Source organism: Leptopilina heterotoma, unplaced genomic scaffold (genome assembly GCF_015476425.1).
Source record: "Leptopilina heterotoma isolate Lh14 unplaced genomic scaffold, ASM1547642v1 Lhet_6, whole genome shotgun sequence".
Taxonomy (NCBI): Eukaryota; Metazoa; Arthropoda; class Insecta; order Hymenoptera; family Figitidae; genus Leptopilina; species Leptopilina heterotoma.
The window spans coordinates 1,469,460-1,488,027 of NW_025111137.1; the positions used below are offsets into that span (position 1 = coordinate 1,469,460).

The 18,568-nt window shown below is 28.9% G+C and overlaps 1 long non-coding RNA gene across 1 annotated transcript in view; it reads left to right on the forward strand.

Annotated features, from left to right (window-relative positions):
* Nucleotides 1-18,568, forward strand: part of LOC122509158 — a 309,869-nt gene that overhangs the window by 76,604 nt on the left and 214,697 nt on the right. Inside the window, exon 4 of the long non-coding RNA XR_006302315.1 lies at nt 6,289-6,351. This is a non-coding gene — a long non-coding RNA (uncharacterized LOC122509158). The remainder of the gene's footprint in view (nt 1-6,288; nt 6,352-18,568) is intronic.

The window sequence follows — 18,568 nt, forward strand, 5'->3', positions numbered from 1 at the left end:
AATTTGATAGAAACTTTTTTTCAATGTATTCTGTGCGGGGTCTTTTCTCAGGAATTCAATATGTTAAAAATATAAATTGCATAAATTTTTTTAAAACTTTTTTTTATAAAATTCTTTGTAATAATTCAATCATTTTCATAAATAATAAAACTCATTGCAGAATTTTAATTATTTTCAATATAATTTTAATCTTTCTCGAAAAATGTAATTATTCTAAAAAATTTTATTAAAATTTAATTATGTGTGGAAGTTAACGATCACTCCGAGTCAAGCTTGACTCGGAGTGATCGTTAACTTCCACACATAATTAATTTGAAAACCGAGTGATAGAATCATCATTATATTTTTATTAAAATTTCCCGAAAGAATTCAATTATGTAACATTTGGTTGATAAAATTATGTATAAGAATTGAATTTTAAGAAACATTCAATTATTCAATAAATTATCTGTTTGTATTTAAATAATTAAATTCTTGTAGAATTTTGTAATAAAAATTTATTTAAAAATTAATTTCAGTTAACTAATAATTGCAATTGTTAGAAATAATTGAATTTTGTAAAGGTTTCAAATTAAAATCTTTGAAAATCTGAATTCTTATAATATAAATAATGATTTTATTACTCGGTCATCTTTAATTATTATAAAACACGAAGAAATCGATCACTTCGAGTCGAAGACTCGGAGTAATCAATTTCTTCATTCTTCTAAGTTGTCGAATTTGAAAAAGGTTTGAAATAAAATGCTTTAAAGAATTTTAATTCATACCGGAGAATAATGATTAAATATTTATTTTTAAAAAAATTATTGATGTTTTAGAATAATTTTGCAATTAAAGAAATTCGTAAATAAATGAAATAAAATATTTTTTTGAGGATTTAATTATTTTTAGAGTTAATCAGAATATTCTTTAGAGTCAGGGAAAAAGTGAAAATTTTGTCTTCAAATTAGGGTAAAAAAATAAAATTTTTGTGGCAATCCTGTTGAATGAAGTTGTTCCTTAAATGTCCGCTGTTATTCAATGCTTGACGTAAAAGTTGACTGAAAATTGCATGAGATTTTAAAACATTTTAAACTTTCATGCAATGTTCAGTCAACTTTCGCGTCAAACATTGTAAAACAGTCGAAAAAAGTATTACTTCTACTTTAATGAGATTTGCAACTGAAGATTTCGAAGATTACAGTCAAGCTAATTTCAACTTTTAGAAAAGTTTCGATGCTGTGTGGGTATATTTTGCAGAGAACGGCACTGTGGTCTTCTCACACTGTTTTTTTGTTTTTAATTGCAGTGATGCTCGGAGGTAAAAATAATAAAAAAAAAAAATATAAAAAAGTAAAAATGTAAAAATAATATAAGATCTTAATTTTTAGTCAAAATCTGCAACCTAATTAAGAAAATACTTTTTCGTATGCAGAAAGATTTAAAATGCTATTTTTTGTTCGATTGTTTTTAAAGTATTAAAACATATAATATTAATTTAATTATTCAAACATACAGAGCACCTTAGTAATCAATATCATACTTTAGAAAACATATTATAAGAATACATTTAATACAAATATTTAAAAAAAACATAAGGACTTGCAAAAGAACCATCCACTTGAAGAAAAATAAATTTATAGCAATAATTTTTGAGTTAAAGCCACTTGCAATAGCGAATGTGTAAAATATTGAGTACAGTGATCTGCGGTGGCACGTGTTCGATAATCGAGAGAGGACTGATAAGTAGCAATTTTTTTTTCTTTTAAGAGCGTTTGCTGTCCGATGAAATAGACAGGGATAAGCAACAAATGCTCATTGAGTTAAGATAAGGCATAAAGTCTCTAGTGAGAGGAGATTCGTGACACGATCCCGAAAAGCCATGTGCGCCTCGTTTAGGCACTTGGCTCTCGATGCGTTTGCGTGCATCGAGCACGTGCTTGTATATACATTCGTGGACGTCAATCCCTTCCGCAGGATGAAATCCAAAACGATGTGTGCCCTATCGCCGCCTTATCTACCCATGTTGAGTAACTCGAAACATAATCGCGATAATGGCGACTTGTGTGTTGCATTATGACCGCGCGCTTCGCGTTTATTCTATTATGAATAGATATCGTGTCACCCTGTGGCATCTGTCGTGTTTATAAACGCACACGAACCGCACATACACTTTTCCTCTACATCGCTCATTCTTGTTCCCATTATCATCTCCCCAAAAAACTCGTGTCGAATTACTTCATCGTCCATATATATGAATTCGGCCTGCTTCCGTTGTAATTACTGTGTTCATTCCGTCTCATGCAAATACTCTGAATAAAATAATTCACACGCTTTATCGTTTATTAAAAATTTACATCATCAGGGTTGCCACAAAAATTAAATTTTGTTTTTCCCTGATTTCCAGACAAAATGTTTACTTTTTCTCTGACCCTAAAGAATATTTTGATTTACTGTAAAAATGATTAGATGCTCAAAAAAATGTTCAATTATTTATAAGAATATTTATTATAATAAATTATAAAAATATCGATCACTCCGAGTCGAAGACTCGGAGTGATCACTTTCTTCATGTTTTATAATAATTAAAGGTTTTTATATTTTTTTATATTATAATATAAGAATATTTTTACTGTCACTTCTTGAAAATTATTTTCATCATTTAAATTGAATTATTATTTTCTACAATTTTTTACTAAAATTCTTTTTTAAATCAATTATTTTTAATAATTTTTTATATTCTTTTACACGGAGAAAAATTATTTTTAATGATTACAATAGTCTACATTACTGCGCGGATATGTGACCACTTTTTGGAATGATTACGAAGACTATGTAATGTGTTAAGAATTTAGTAGGAACGATTACTATAGCTGTTGTAAGGGATACCTTCATGTTTGTACTCCTTACAACAGCTATAGTAATCATAACAAAAAGTGGTCACATATCCGAGCAGTAATATAGACTATTGTAATCAGTACGAGTAAATTTTTCTCCGTGTAAGAATTTTCAAATTCACTTGTTTACAATTCAATTTTACGAAATTTCGATTATCTAGAAATTCTTCAATTAAATTTTGGTGAATAAGAACTTGAAATAATTTTTAAAAATGTCGAGTAAGCTTTTGAAAAAATTAATTCCATAGAATTTTTAATCAAAAGTTTGAAAAATTCAAATTTTCAAAGATTTTAATTTGAAACCTTTACGAAATTCAAATTTTTCTAAAAATTGCAATTATTAGTAACTTCTTCAAAATTCAATTACATACTACCTAAAACTTTAACTGAAATTAATTTTTAAATTAATTTTTATTAGAAAATTCTACGAGAATTCAATATTATTTTAATACAAATATAGATAATTATTAAGTAATTGAATGTTTCTTAAAATTGAATTCTTATAGGGTCAGTTGGGGTAAATATAGAAATAAGGGGTAAATCGAAGCAGTAGTATATATATTATATATATTATATATATTTTATTACTTTTGAAAATAATTGAATTTCTGCGAAGAACGTTAGGAAGCGTTCACAAATGATGTCACGCAATTTTTTGGGATTTTAAACCCCCTCCCCCCTGTCACGCAATTTATTAATTTTGAAAATAATTGAATGTTACAATGAATTTTGTAAAAATTCCTGAATATAATTGAATTTCTCTGATTAATTAGCGCATATACGCTGTTTGAAAATAGTGGCATAATTATCGCTGAGAATCAGTGAAATTTCACTGATTCAGATTTAGAGAGTACTTTCCCTGACTTTTCCCTGATCTGTATCAACCCTGATCATAGTTGAGTTGATCTTTGAGAGATTTGTTTTGTTTTCATCCAAAGATTTACGAGCATAAACTTTGTTTTAGACTTTAAGGTCACAGAAAGTCACATAGTTTTTCTGAGGATTTTAAATTGAGACAGATGTTATATGGCAGAAGGAAACTAAAACATATTTAAATTGTCCGGCATCGATGATTCATACCTGATCTCAAGCGACAGGTTTTAATAAGGAGGAACTGTTAAAATTGAAATTAAATTATTAATAGTTTTTTTTAAAGCGAGCGTTCACAAATGATGTCAAGTTGTTTGGGGGAGAGGGGGGGGGGGGCTATACTGAACGTGACACAATGTATTTTTACATGTGAAATTGCATGACAGGGGAGGGTCTAAAATCCCGAAAAATTGCGTGACATCATTTGTGAACGCTCCCAAATCCTTTACAATTAGAATGAGAAAGAAAGAGTAGATCCAAATGACTTCAGGCACATTGAAACAAAATTAGAACTTTATGGAATCAAAGAGAATTTAATGGGGACAATTAAATTTAAAGTATTAGTAATTTACCTTTTAAAGTTATTGTTAGAGTCGTAGACTCAGCAAGCGATACCTCCTTCAGTGTGGGATTGAGAAAAACACCTTGACTAGCGAAAACAGAGAATGTAGTAGATTTCACTCAAATTGCTTTCGGGCCAGCCAAAGTAAAGGTCCAGAGTCCAGCTGTAGATGCAAATTAGATTGAATACCCCTCAGTCTTGGAGTGACCCAATTATTTATTTGACGTTGATATCAAGGTAATGCAATCCTTAGAAAAACAGAAATGTGCTTCGTATTAGAGAAATTATCTCCTTTTGAATGAATTTGACTAAGACAAGAGTCGAAGAAGGCATTGGTACTTGAAAAGGTTTTCTGGACTGGAGTCGAAGAAGAAACTTGATTACAGTACACAACTAGTTAACTTGGTGGCGGTTGCTGAACTGACACGAAGAACACAGGTATCTGATTAGACGGTGATTTCTGGACTAGTTAACTTTAAAGCGTTCAGTGACAGTTTGACGGACTCTGACGAAATCTAACATAATTGTAGTTTTGGTGATACAGAGTATGACAAGATATGATCCAGATTTTTACGTTATTTTATGAGTGAAAAACCCCTCGCGAATTGGGCAAGGATGGCACCTTTTATAGATTCCTTTTGCAAGAAGATACCACGTCATACCACCCACTTTTAATACTTTCTGGGTCAGTTTTTTCTAATGGTTTTTTTTGTACATATGTGCTTCGTTCCTGTATTACGTATAGGTTAGTGACCCTATAGGATGGTGACAAAACGTTGATGACCATATTTAGTATCTGTTGTCTAGGTGTAAGACTATTGGATCAATGTTACTTCGGTTACAAGAAAAGGAGGATTCAGATTTTAACTTTACAAAATATAATTTTATAAATGTAAAATATAAATACGTCGCCATGAGATGACACAGAAAAAGTATCAGAAGTGTTGCGAAACAACGTTTTGATTCGTTTTCTGTCTCAATTTGATATCCTCAGAAAAACTGTAATTGTAAGGTGTTATTTTAACACCAAAATGGATTAAATTAACACCAAAATATGTATTAAAGCGTTGCAGATCTGCAACATCATTTCTGATTATAACAATCGGTACATTTGTCCAGATATATTAAAAGTGTAAAATAATTCCAAAAGATTTTTCAGAGAACTATGTATATATACAAAGGTTCGGATGTAATCATTTTCTTGAATCTTTGATATCATAGTGAAATGAAATGGAAGATGTTTCTTATTTGAGTTCGCGGTTGAAATTGGAGAGTTGGAAAGAAAAGAAGAGTACAATATCTTATTCTGTTTCCTTTGAAAACCTGTTCCTTCCTGCCACCGCTCGTAACCTGACATCATGACACGGCATGAATGCCGTTTACGATCTGGACGTTGGTCATTTTTTCTCTCATCGCGATTCGATCTTAATCGCTACCTAGTTGAATCGATCTCTCACTGGCACAATGCTACAAATAAGCAATAGCAACAATAGTGGGTCATTGTTTGCTCTTATTTGCGAAAATTTACTCCACAATGCCGTGAGAAAGCTTTGGAATTACGTAAATCCAACTAATGCTCAGATTACTTTATATATGTCAAAGATGTTCATGTAGAGTAGGACGTTCAAGTGCGCAACGTTTATCCTGAAGGAATAAAATTTTGTTTAATAGCTCGAATAATGCGACTCAACTATATTCTGAAGTGCTTTTTTTCCTGAGTGAATTTCCATTCACTATAGAGTGTATAGTAACTTTTTTCGCACTGTTTGAATTTGAAATCATTGAGAAACTTTTTTAATTTTTCCAGAAGAAAAAACTTTTTGTCGAAGGTAATTTTAAAGAATAATTGATGATAATTGACTTTCAAATATGCTATGTTTGAACGTTTATACTCGATCCAAATGTTGAATAACATTTGAAAATATTTTACTTCTAATTTGATTCTTGGTTGTAAAAAGTGTAATTTCTATTTTCTTACAGATTGAATCTTGATGCCCCGAAGGAATCGTTTGATGACAACTCCAGAATAGCAGTATAATTGAAGTTAGTATTACATAGATCATCTTTAATTATTATAAAAACATGAAGAAGTAGATCGACCTACTCATGTTTGATAATAATATATTCTTATAAGTTGTTGAATTTCAAAAAGGTTTGGATTCAATATTCAAAATGGAGTTACTACTCCCCACCTGTGAACGTCAAGGTCACCGCTAGATGGCAGTTTGGTTGATAAAATCAGATTTCTCGCCACCTAGTGGCGATCTTGACGTTCTCAAGTGGAGAAATTCAACCAGCATTTTATCTCTCAAAATCTTTTTTATTAAAAAATGTTATTGTGAGTTCGAGGCCTAAAGTTATTAATAATTATTTTTAAAAAATACCTAAGCATTTCGTATGGAGAATAATATATACAGTATTACATATAGCAAATATTTGCTTCCCCCTCGAAAATAAGTAATTTTTTTGCGATTACGAATAAATGAAGGAGAACGTCCCCTCTGAATTTATTGGCGCGGTTTATGTTCTTTGAGAAGTTGATGGCCGACAATTGGGCTTCTAGAGACACGACGCTTTTTATAAAACACGGTCTCAAGATGTGAACATTTGATACTTGTTTTGATAACATTTTCTTTATAATGTAGACAAGAGCTTTGAACCCGGATGCAATCGTGCGGGACTTGAATTCAATATTAAAACGATCGGATTGATAGATAAGGGTTGAAATTGCAGGTATAATGCGATCTAACATAATGGTAACACAATAAGCCACTGAAGCTGTATATATGCCTCGAGAAAGCATAATACACTGCTCCTTTTAAGTTACAGTCCCTCCCGCAGATTTCACAAACTAGTTTGCATACATGTATGAATCCATTATTCCTAAAATAATATTTATGGGAATTTTAATTCACGCGTACTGCGAAAAAGAAAGTGACGAATTAGAGACGACTATATCCTTGAAATATGAATATATTCTTAAAGTTCACAATTTTTCTAATATAAGGATATCAGAATGAGACATAAAAAACTATAAAATCATTGCTTCGTTGGAATTTTGATTCACTTTTTGTCTCAATTTGATATATCCTTACAATTAGAAAAACCGCATCACTAAATTAAAGATCACCAATATTCTTTTGCTGCTTTTTTAAAAATTGAACTCGTTAATTCAAGTATGACGACTGATTTGTACAAGACAAAATGAATATATCTTGAAAGCGATAATGTGTCTCCGAAGTAACGTCTTAATAGCATTTTACAGCGTAATTTATTAAAATATATACACATATACAAGCATGAGCGTGTCCCCATAAAATTTTCTGTCTTTTTCTTCTTTGATCCTCTCTTTTCCCTCCTTCGTATCTCCATCTCACTTGTACTCTTTTGCCGATCTCGTTGGAACGATAATGCTTCTCATAAGTCAAAGTGATGTATGTCTTTTCGCGCTCCCATAAGGCCCTCTTATGGGGTCCGCTATTCTTCAAGCGTCCAACTACGTATTTTGGAGATTTAATGGCTCTCACTATGGCGCTTTCGGTTGTAATTATGCGCGTAAATTCAAGAAGGTGTAGAAAAGCTCTCGTATGAAATTTATTATTCGATGCATAACAATTAGTTTCTTCATTTTGGATACATTTCGAAAAATTTTAGCGACCTTAAATCCCTCTAAGTGAACAATTCACAAAGTTATATAGAGATTTAAATAGTTAGAACTAGAAGTGACAAAAACCTAATTTTGTCCTAATAAAATTGTCAACCTGATAAAAATCAGAGTCTAAATTACATGACCACACACCAAATCTAGATTAAACTCAGTTCCTCTATAGGAGCAGAGGCTTTGTCTTCTCGCCTTGCTAAAAATTTTAAGAATTGCTTATGACAATTGTCAATTGTATCCCAATACTTTTGAAAAAATGGTGACCAAATAACAGGTGTATATAAAAATGTTGATGCAACAAATGCTTGAAAGAGAACCGTTACAATTTATATCCTTTTAAATTGTTTGCAAGATCTAAATAAATAGCCAAGAGTTTTACTAGCAGTTAACCATATATCTGAGACATGTTCAGATCACATACATATATAGATAGTTTTTTTATTACATTGTTTAGATAGTTTTAATTTTTTATAAATTATTATCTGAACTCTAGTATAAACTCTTATAAATCAATAACAATATATTTATCATCATTTTTCGTTGATAACTTAGCACGATAAAATGCATCATCATCATTAACATCAATTCTGCCCTACAACAGAAGAACATACGAAAGTGACATTGCCGCATGGGTCGAAATTCCTATGGTATGAAACATACAAAAATCAACCTATAAGCCACAATGTCACTAACGTATCTTCTTCCGTTTAAAGGCAAAATTAAAATGAGCCAAAATGAGTATTAAGGGGTTAAGCCACTTTAGAAGCCGAGAAAATAGGTGTTTTTTGTGAATTTTTTTCAAAGCATTTATAAAGTCAATTAACTATGGCTAACAATTCGGGTCTTATGTATGGAAATACTCTTCTGTAGAATTTAGTTGGCTTACACTGTAAAAAATTTAGGGAGTTAACGGACTCGGGAGTTGGGAGTTAAATTTTTCGAGTTAAAAATCAACTCCAAAAGAGAGTTATGTTTATGCATTTTCTTTATAAGGAGAGTTTTAAGATTATTTTGCCAGGTGAAAATGAGTTTATTGCATTCTATTTGTAGTTCTGTAGTACTAAGTGAGTTCTGATTATTCCACAAGAAACATCAGAGGAGAAATACGCAAATTTTTTACACTGTAATTAAAGCAAAAAAATGAATTTTTGAAAATCCTGAACTATGGCATAACCCCTTAAGATGCATATAAATGTGTATTTTTGTTTTGAGATATACTGTGACTCTTATGCTTTCGATTTTACGGGTTCATTAATTTGTAGAGAGGTGAGATGACGTTTTAATAAGTGTGAGCATGTGTGAATTAGCGGAGTCTATGACAATAAGAGCCTAACTAGATTTAGAGCAGGGGAGAGAAAGGGGTTGATACAGTTTTGTCCTTTTTATAGTTTGGTAGCTCTGTTGCTTCAGTTTAAAAGAGCGATATGCGACGGTAGATGAGGGCACACATATATATGTATAAAGTGCATCGTAAATCATACGTTAACACACTGTTTAGGCGGGGCGGTTTTACGGTGGCTTTCAGTCTATGCACGGTTTATGCACTAAATAATTCCACCATTTGCATTAGGGTGTACGAATTCCCTTCCTTTTTCTCTATATGTAAAACAACAAATTGATGTCTTTATAGAAGTATACGCACGTTTAAAATGCAGCTTGCACTATTTCATTATTCTTTCATAAATTTATTTTTATTTATTATTCTTATGTTGGTGCTTTTTTTGTTTTCTTGTATGGACTTTTAAAACACATGCATCGAGAGTAAATTACCTTAAAAATAAAAAAAAAATGAAACGAAATAGCTAGTTCGTTAAAAAATTAGAACTTGTCCGAGTATCTTTTTATGGTTTGTTAGGTGATTATGGTATTTTGGCAAGATGAGATGCGATGGTTTGCAGATTATATGACGATGGGACAGCGCGATATCATTAACACCTCGAGATTTCAACATAGCATTCGTCTTGCTTTTGAGGGGCCGCTATAATTTGGTATTTTAAGCGAAGCAGCACGCGAAGCGACACATTATTTATGGCTTGTTTTTAAATATTAAATGATACAAAGGTGCCGCTACTATATCCGAGTTTTGCTCCACACTCGACTCTTTGCAATTCACTCCCAGGAACAGGATCGTTTCTCAAAAGTCAAAGACTCTTTCGTTCATTTTTCATTTGAATGTTCATTTATACATTGATATTTGTTATCCTTTATTTACATTCAGTAAAATTACAAATATGTACACGTATACGTGTATATCTTGATTTTTTTTAATATTCTCATTTTTACTGGTAATTTTTTTTTGTGTTAAATAATATGAAAAAGAAGAAAAGTTTATTTTCCGCATTTTATTATAAAATCTATTAAAGTCATGAATCCGTAATAGCGTATACTCGGAATCCACTTTTTATATATAAAAATGTTTGGTATGAAATATTAAAAGATTCCAATCGATCAATGGCGATTTAATATTATATATGAAACTGATTTTCTCCTGTAAGTCTTGAAATTTATTTACATTAAAAATATTGATGAAATTTTGGGAAAAAAATATTTTTATTTATTTCCCAAGAATATTTACTCTGCGAAAAAATTTATTCTGAAATTATACTCAACAGTTATTTTTGAATTTTATTTATACTTAAATTTACAGTTTAAATATATTATTATTATTTTTATTTATAATAAGCGTTGTTTCTTCATTCATTCTGTGCACACAATTATTATTAAATTTTAATTAAAAGTTTTTTAAAACCTCATTTTTTAAGAATTTCTAAATTAAATTATTCAATGCTTAAGTAATTTTGTTGAATTATTTTTAATACTTATTTACTATTTCTACAAAAACTATAAAATTCTTAAAAATTACAATTTCAAAACTTCTGAAATTTTGTACCAAAAAATTAGTTTTTTAATGCAATATGTGGATAAGAAAAGTCGAGGAATTTTATTAAAAGTTCAGGAAAAATATTAAATTTACAGAATTCATAAGAAAATTCTGGCTTATGGTGTCCAGTATCGTTTGAAAATATTAACAAGATTTAATTCTTCTTAAAAGTTTGTTTGTTTCCCTATAAACTTGAAAATGACCTCTAATTGTAATACAAAATCATAAAAACTTTTTTTGTTTTTAACAATAGTCGAACTTTACAGAATGTGAAATTAAATTTTATTTAAACAATTTAAAATTGAGAATTCAAAAAATTAAAATTTTTATTAAATTTAATTAAAAATTCTGAAGAAGTTAGTTTTTTAAAAAAATTGTATTGAAATTGTTTTCAAATTGTTGGAATTTTTGAATATTTAATTCAACATTTTTCAAATTATTGAAATTTATTAAAATGACATTTTAAACAAATTGATTTCAGAATTATTTTAGGCAAACTTTCATTTTTTGGTCAAATATTTGAATTCTCAAAAAAATTATTAATAATAATTGATTTAGAGAAGAATTTTATTTAAATAGAAAATAATTTTCTTTTATATAAGAGATGAGTTTACAACTTTATGTAAATATTGGATTTTCAAAAGGTTTCAATTTCAAATTTTCGAAAATTTAATTTTTTTAATAATTATAATTAAAAATTCTGAAGAAGATAATCTTTTAAAAAAAATTTATTCTAATTGTTGTGAAACTTTTCAATATTTCGAAAAATGAAATTTTGACAAGACGATTTCAGTGTTATTCTTAGTGAACATTCTTTTTTTCTTTGAATAATTGAATTCTCAGAGAAATTTTTCGAAAATTATTATTAAAAATATTTTTGTACTTAATATAAATAATTAGAAGATAAGTGAATTTAAATGTTGGAAATATACTTTTTGAAAATTTACAGTTGTATGAATTAAATTTATTTTTGTGATAAAGAAAAAAGTCAAAAAGTTTTTTCATTTTGAAATTAAAATTTTTTTTAATTTGTTATTTAAAAATATTAATTCTTAATTATGGACGATCTTTCTTAATATGATTCATTAATGTAGTTCACTAAAATGACTAATGTGTTAAATGGAAGTTGAAAATATTAGTTTTTTTTTAATTTTAAAAATATTACAATCAAAGTAAGCAATGTTTTTATGTTCAATCTTGAAAAATATTTTTAAATTACTCTCTAAATTTGTATCAGTTAAAAATTACTGATTTAAGAAACAAAAGTCAGTCACTAATTTAAACAGTAATATTTCTACTGATCATTTACTTAAAAATAACTAATTTTATAGTAGATTTTTTAATACTGATTTAACTGATTTAAATATAAAATATTCGAAAATAAAGGAAGCTGAAACTGTCACGCAGTTAACAGCACCCATTTAATTTTGATAATTAAATTTTTAAGTGAAATATTTTTTAAGAACATGTAACTAGCACCCAGTTATTAGTACACAATTTTTTAAAATTTGATGTTGCGGTATTAAACAAAAAAAATGTTTCACTTTAAAATTTAATTTCTAAAATTAAGTGAGTGCCAGTTTCAGCTTCATCCACAATGTGTACTAAGATATATTCTTAATTTTAGAATAAATTTTTTTCAGTGTGTGAATTCTTGTCTGTAATATTTTTATTCTTTATTATTGTTTGATGATTTTTATATAACTCTGATCCCTTATTTTTGAAAGTTATTGATTTGTGGATATTGGTTCTATTATGTAGTAGGGAGTTGTATTTCGTGTGGATATTGCTCTTGAATAATAAAAGAGGTTAATAGAAGGAATACCCTTAATAATCCAAAAATATGCATTATTTTTGCTAAAGATTTAAGGCGGTCACTAGCATGTGTGTATAAACGTGTGTGTGTGTGTGTGGAGCTTAAGACAGGTGGTTAGGCTCCCACAGTAAGTAGACAATCATTGCTTTAGCTTTGCATGAATGTGCAAAACCATCCCCTTTGCAAGCAAAGTATAATGATAGTTCGCAAATAAAGGATCATGCAGTATCTACTTGATCATAGAGTGGAATAAACCTTACACCTAATATAAAACTCAAAAGAAGTATACATTGTTCGTCTGGACTTGAATGTTCTTCAATTACACGCGAATAGTGTCTTGAAATCTATATATTTTCCGCATTATTTCCAAGAATGAGATGTGCCTTTTTTCTCTTCTGATTATGGCCCTTCAATTCTATATAGCATTCTTTATTCATTAGGAGAGCATCGTAAAAGCATGAAATGACTTCAAAACTATATAGTCTTTATTGATTTATATGCAATTTTCCTGAATAAATTCGAAGGGTAAAAATAAAAAGTGCACAATTTTTATCGTAACGTCATTTATAATGACATGAATTTTCAATGTATGTTGAGAAATATTATAATCGACTTTGACAATAACAAGAATATTAGAATTTTTCTTTTCTTCTTTCGCAAATTATTGCTTTATTTGGTATTTTTGATTTCATTAAAAGTTTAGTAGGGGAGAGTGGGGCAAAATGGGGTACCTTTTTGAAATTGGCTGTTTACAGAGAACCAAACGAATAAATCGATTCAGCTAAACTTCAGAATTCTTCTTTGTACACTTAGCTTTGAGGAAATTATGATAATAGCGGAGAAAAAAATTTTTGAAAGAACTTATATCGTATTTTCTGAGAAAGTGCTAAAATCCCATTTTGCCCCACCCGTGGGGCAAAATGGGGTGGCATCAAATAACTATACAAAACATTGAATATTTTTTCAAAATTCATTAAATTCTTGTTGTATGAGATTATAAATACAAACACAAAGTAGGATTCTTTATTACTATGAAAAAACAAGTAATATTTATTAGAATTTAACAAAAAAACATGGATATTGCAAAATATCGATATATCGATTATTAAACATCGAGAGTATAAATGCTTGGAAACAAAAATATCGATTCTTTTGCAGGAAACCTTTAAATATGCATAATATAATGTTTTTAAATAGTTTTAATGAAGCGGCGTAGCTTCCGGCATGCCCCACACTTAGGTACCCCATTCTGCCCCACACTGCATATTAAAACAAAATGCAATGTTTACAAGTTATTGTAAACAATTAAACAATCTATTCTATTGGAAATTACTCTAGAATAAGTACTGAAAAAGATCCCACACTTGACAAATTAAATGCATTATCCCAAAAAGTTTGGAGAGCACTTTAATTTTGAAAAAAATTCATATTTTTTTTGCTTAAAACTTAAAAGTTGTATAACTTTCAAAAAAAAATTTTCTTTGGAGTGTCTTCATAATTAATAACAGTTTCTTATCAACATTAATGATATATGTCGAGGAAAAAAAAATTAAAAGTACCTATCATGGAAAAACAGAGGTACCCCATTTGACCCGCCTACCCCATTTTGCCCCACTCTCCCCTATTCATCGAGAAAATAACGGTATATGATTAATTCAAAAACAAAAATTATTTTATACTCTCTAAATCTGCGAATAAGAGCAAATTTTTTCGCAATTATCCTAATTGAATGTACAATTAAGTATTCTAGGGGTAATTTAAATTAATTAATTAATTCGTTTATTTGATTCTTGTGAACTCAAGATTTCAAATTTTTTTACAAGGTTGACACAGGTCAGGGAATTCAGGGAAAAGGCAGGGAAAGTAAAATGGGTCAGAAAAAAGTTTTACACGAAATTCAATTACTTTCAATACAATTTTAATAAAATTTCTCAAAAAAATTCAATTATTTTTAATACAATTTCAATTAATATCGCCAAGAAAAATTACAAGAATTCAATTATTTTTATTTTTTAATAAAATCTTTCGCAGGAATTTAATTATTTTCAAAATAATTTTAATAATGTATCTCGAAAGAATTCAATTATTTTCAATACAATTTAATAATACTGTGTTTAAGAATTGAATTAATTGCAATACAATTTTAATTAAATTCGTCGAAATATTTTCAATAATTTAATTATGTTCAATTCCTTTTTATTTGTTTAAAAAAATCCTTCACAGGAATTGAATTAGTTTGAACATTATTTTAATAAATTTTCTGGAAAGAATTCAATTATTTTGAAATAATTTTATAAAAGTCTTTATGAATTCGATTATTATTTTCAATACAATTTTAATTGAATTCCTCAAATAATAATTTAATTATTTTCACAAAACTTGCAAATAAAATACTTCAAAATAATTAAATATTTTTCATAAATTTGAATAAAATTCTATGTAAAAATTAAATTATTTCAGATTCAAAAATTTTAAAAAGTGATCAAAAATGTTTTTAAAATAAAAGAAATTTCACATGTTAGAACATATATTTCACATATTTTAGAAAGGTTATATTTAAAAAATTTTTAATTGAAAATTCTGAACAAGTTATTTTTTTAAACATTGTTATTCAACTTTTTTTGAAATTAGTTAGATTTTTGAATATATATTTAATTAAAAAATTATCAAATTATTATCTTAAAAATTATTGAATTTCAAAGGATTTTAAACACAGAAAATTACAGAGTATTATTTTAACACCAAAATAGATTAAAATAATCCACATTTCTCTAATCCATCGAAGGATTAAAATAATCTATGTATCTAAGGATTATTTTTTCAAAATGGTTTGAAAATTATTTGTTTTTGATTTAAACGTATTTTTGTCATAGAAAATATGAAACCAAAAGTGGATTATTGTAATCTTGCTTATGGTGTTAATAATTTTGAGCTGCAACGCTTTTTGAAACTTAGAAATTTAATTAAAAATTTTCTAATATCTAATTTATGTGGAAAAATAATAATAATTAAATATTTATTTAAACAAAAATTGTTGATGTTCCGAATAATTTTCCAATTTTGGATATAATATATTCAAAAATAAATGTATTACAAACATTTTTTTGTATATCTAATTATTTTTAGAGTGAACTAAAATATTCTTTTGGGGTCAGGGAAAAAGTCAAAGTTGTATCTATGAAAATCAGGGAAAAGTCAGGAAAAAATAAAAATGAAATTTTTGTGGAAACCCCGTTTGAGGAATAGTTGATTGTAATAATTGAAATAAAAAGACTTGATGATTAATTTGAATTTACAGTTTGTGGAGTGATTGTTAAATTGTGATGAAACCTCAAGGGTCATTTATTCGAATCCAGAAGACTCAATATACTACTGTCACTAGTGGTCTAATTTTTCTGAATGCAAACTTGGTTATTGTAACTAAGCCCTTATTTGAGAACTTTTGACTTCATGGACACCATCTGTCGACGTTTACGAGTCTCTCTCCCATCATGTATTCGCATACTTTTATTTGCTCATGGTACAACAAACGAATTATAATCGTATGTGTATGATTGAATGTATATGCGACATGCGCATGTGTTTACGAAAGAGAGACGTCAGCTTATATACATGAGCGTTGTTGCTTGTGTGATTTAATGTTGAAAAACCTCCCCATCATCGTCCAACAACCCCGACTTTCATCCCCTGTAGGCACACACATATATATGGGGAGAGAGAGGGACCTCGACATTGAGTTCCAGTTACATATTTATCGTGTAACAAATAGGCGTTCAGTGTTATGATATCACAGGACCACCGGACTGGTTCCCTTTCGCACACCATGGAAGAAAGTAGAGTGCGCTCACGGCGTTACAGCTGCGCTCCCTACTCTTTTCATTCTGAACGTTACATTTGCGGTAACACACTCACTGCTCTTGACAATGCCGTGAAATAAACAAGTCAATCAGGGGTCAAATTATAATTTCTAAATGCGCTCAAAACAGAATGAAAAAAAGTGACAATTTTATATTTAATTACAGAAGATGATTATGTACAAAAAATAATTCGCCTATTAAAATGTCATTTATAATCAAGATTCTTCTTGTACTGTAAAAAGAAAGTCATATTTTTTACCTTCCGTTGACTAACACGTCGAACAAACAAATTGAATTTGTTTTTTCTTCCCCATTCATAAAGAAAGTGAGTTGAAACCATAAAGTAAAATTATTGTAATTATTTTGTCGATAATTTACGGATTGAAAAACGTTCGACGTGCACTCTAGCGTTGACTTGACTTCGCAATCAGCGACCTCGAAAACCCCCGAGTGACAAAATTAAAACCAATTCAAGAAATTTTAGAATTTTTGTCCGCCATATTGGATCCGCCATTTTTAATTTTTAAAAACTAACATCGAATTCATAATCAGCGACCCCGAAAACCCCCAAGTAACAAAATTTGGGCGAATTCATTAACATTTTGGTAATTTGAAAAATAGTTACCAAAACTTTCAAATTTTTCTTCATATTTGACGCCATCTTTGGTCCGACATCTTGAAATTTACATTTCTTGAAATTATACATTTTTGTGCACAATAGGGTGACCGTTATTTTGCGAAAGTTGGAATTTCTTAGTTCGCCGGGCAGAATTTGCTTTAGAATGTGAAAAAAATGAGCTATGCAAAAAAACAGCCCAATTGATCAATATTAACCCGTGCCACCGAAGGGTTAAAGTTTAAATGGGGTTTAACATAGGATTAGTGCACTTTTTTACATTTTGTATGAGAACTTTTTTTTTAATTAATCTTTTGCGTTGTCGACATATATATTTATGGTTTTGGATGTGCTGAACACGAATCCGATGTCAAAAAAAAGTTTTGACAGCTTCCAGCTGTCAAAAAAGCTGTCAATCTTTTTAAAATGACAGTTTTTGTGTGAATTTAGACAGTTTTTGTGTTTAGTTTAGTAAATCAAACAAAATTTTGCTCATATAAAAGTATTTTAAGAACAATAAAGTCAAACTAAATAGCAATATGTAATATTGACAGTTGACAGCTGTCAATTAAACTGTCAAACTTTTAAAAACGAGAGTTTTTGACAGTTTTTACATTAACTTAGTCAGATAAAAATGTTTTCAGGTTATTTAGGTAAACCTGAATAGAATTATGTAAATTTGACAGTTGACAACTGTCAATTAAGATGTCAAACTTTTGAAATGGAGACTTTTTATATTAAATTAATACTTGCATACGAGTGTTTTTAAGTACACTGAGGTGAATTATATTAGCGAAATGTATTCTTCACAATTGACAGCTGTCAATTGTCAATATTACATATTGCTATTTAGTTTGACTTTATTGTTCTTAAAATACTTTTATATGAGCAAAATTTTGTTTGATTTACTAAACTAAACACAAAAACTGTCTAAATTCACACAAAAACTGTCATTTTAAAAAGATTGACAGCTTTTTTGACAGCTGGAAGCTGTCAAAACTTTTTTTTGACATCGGATTCGTGTTCAGCACATCCAAAACCATAAATATATATGTCGACAACGCAAAAGATTAATTAAAAAAAAAGTTCTCATACAAAATGTAAAAAAGTGCACTAATCCTATGTTAAACCCCATTTAAACTTTAACCCTTCGGTGGCACGGGTTAATATTGATCAATTGGGCTGTTTTTTTGCATAGCTCATTTTTTTCACATTCTAAAGCAAATTCTGCCCGGCGAACTAAGAAATTCCAACTTTCGCAAAATAACGGTCACCCTATTGTGCACCTGTGGTTGAGAATTGAATTTTACCTATTCATATACGTTTTCTGGGTAAAAAAAAATTATCAAACTTGAAAAAATGAGATTTTTTTTATGTTTTTTGACATTGAAACCCCCATATTTAATTTTTGGTACAGCGATATTTACTT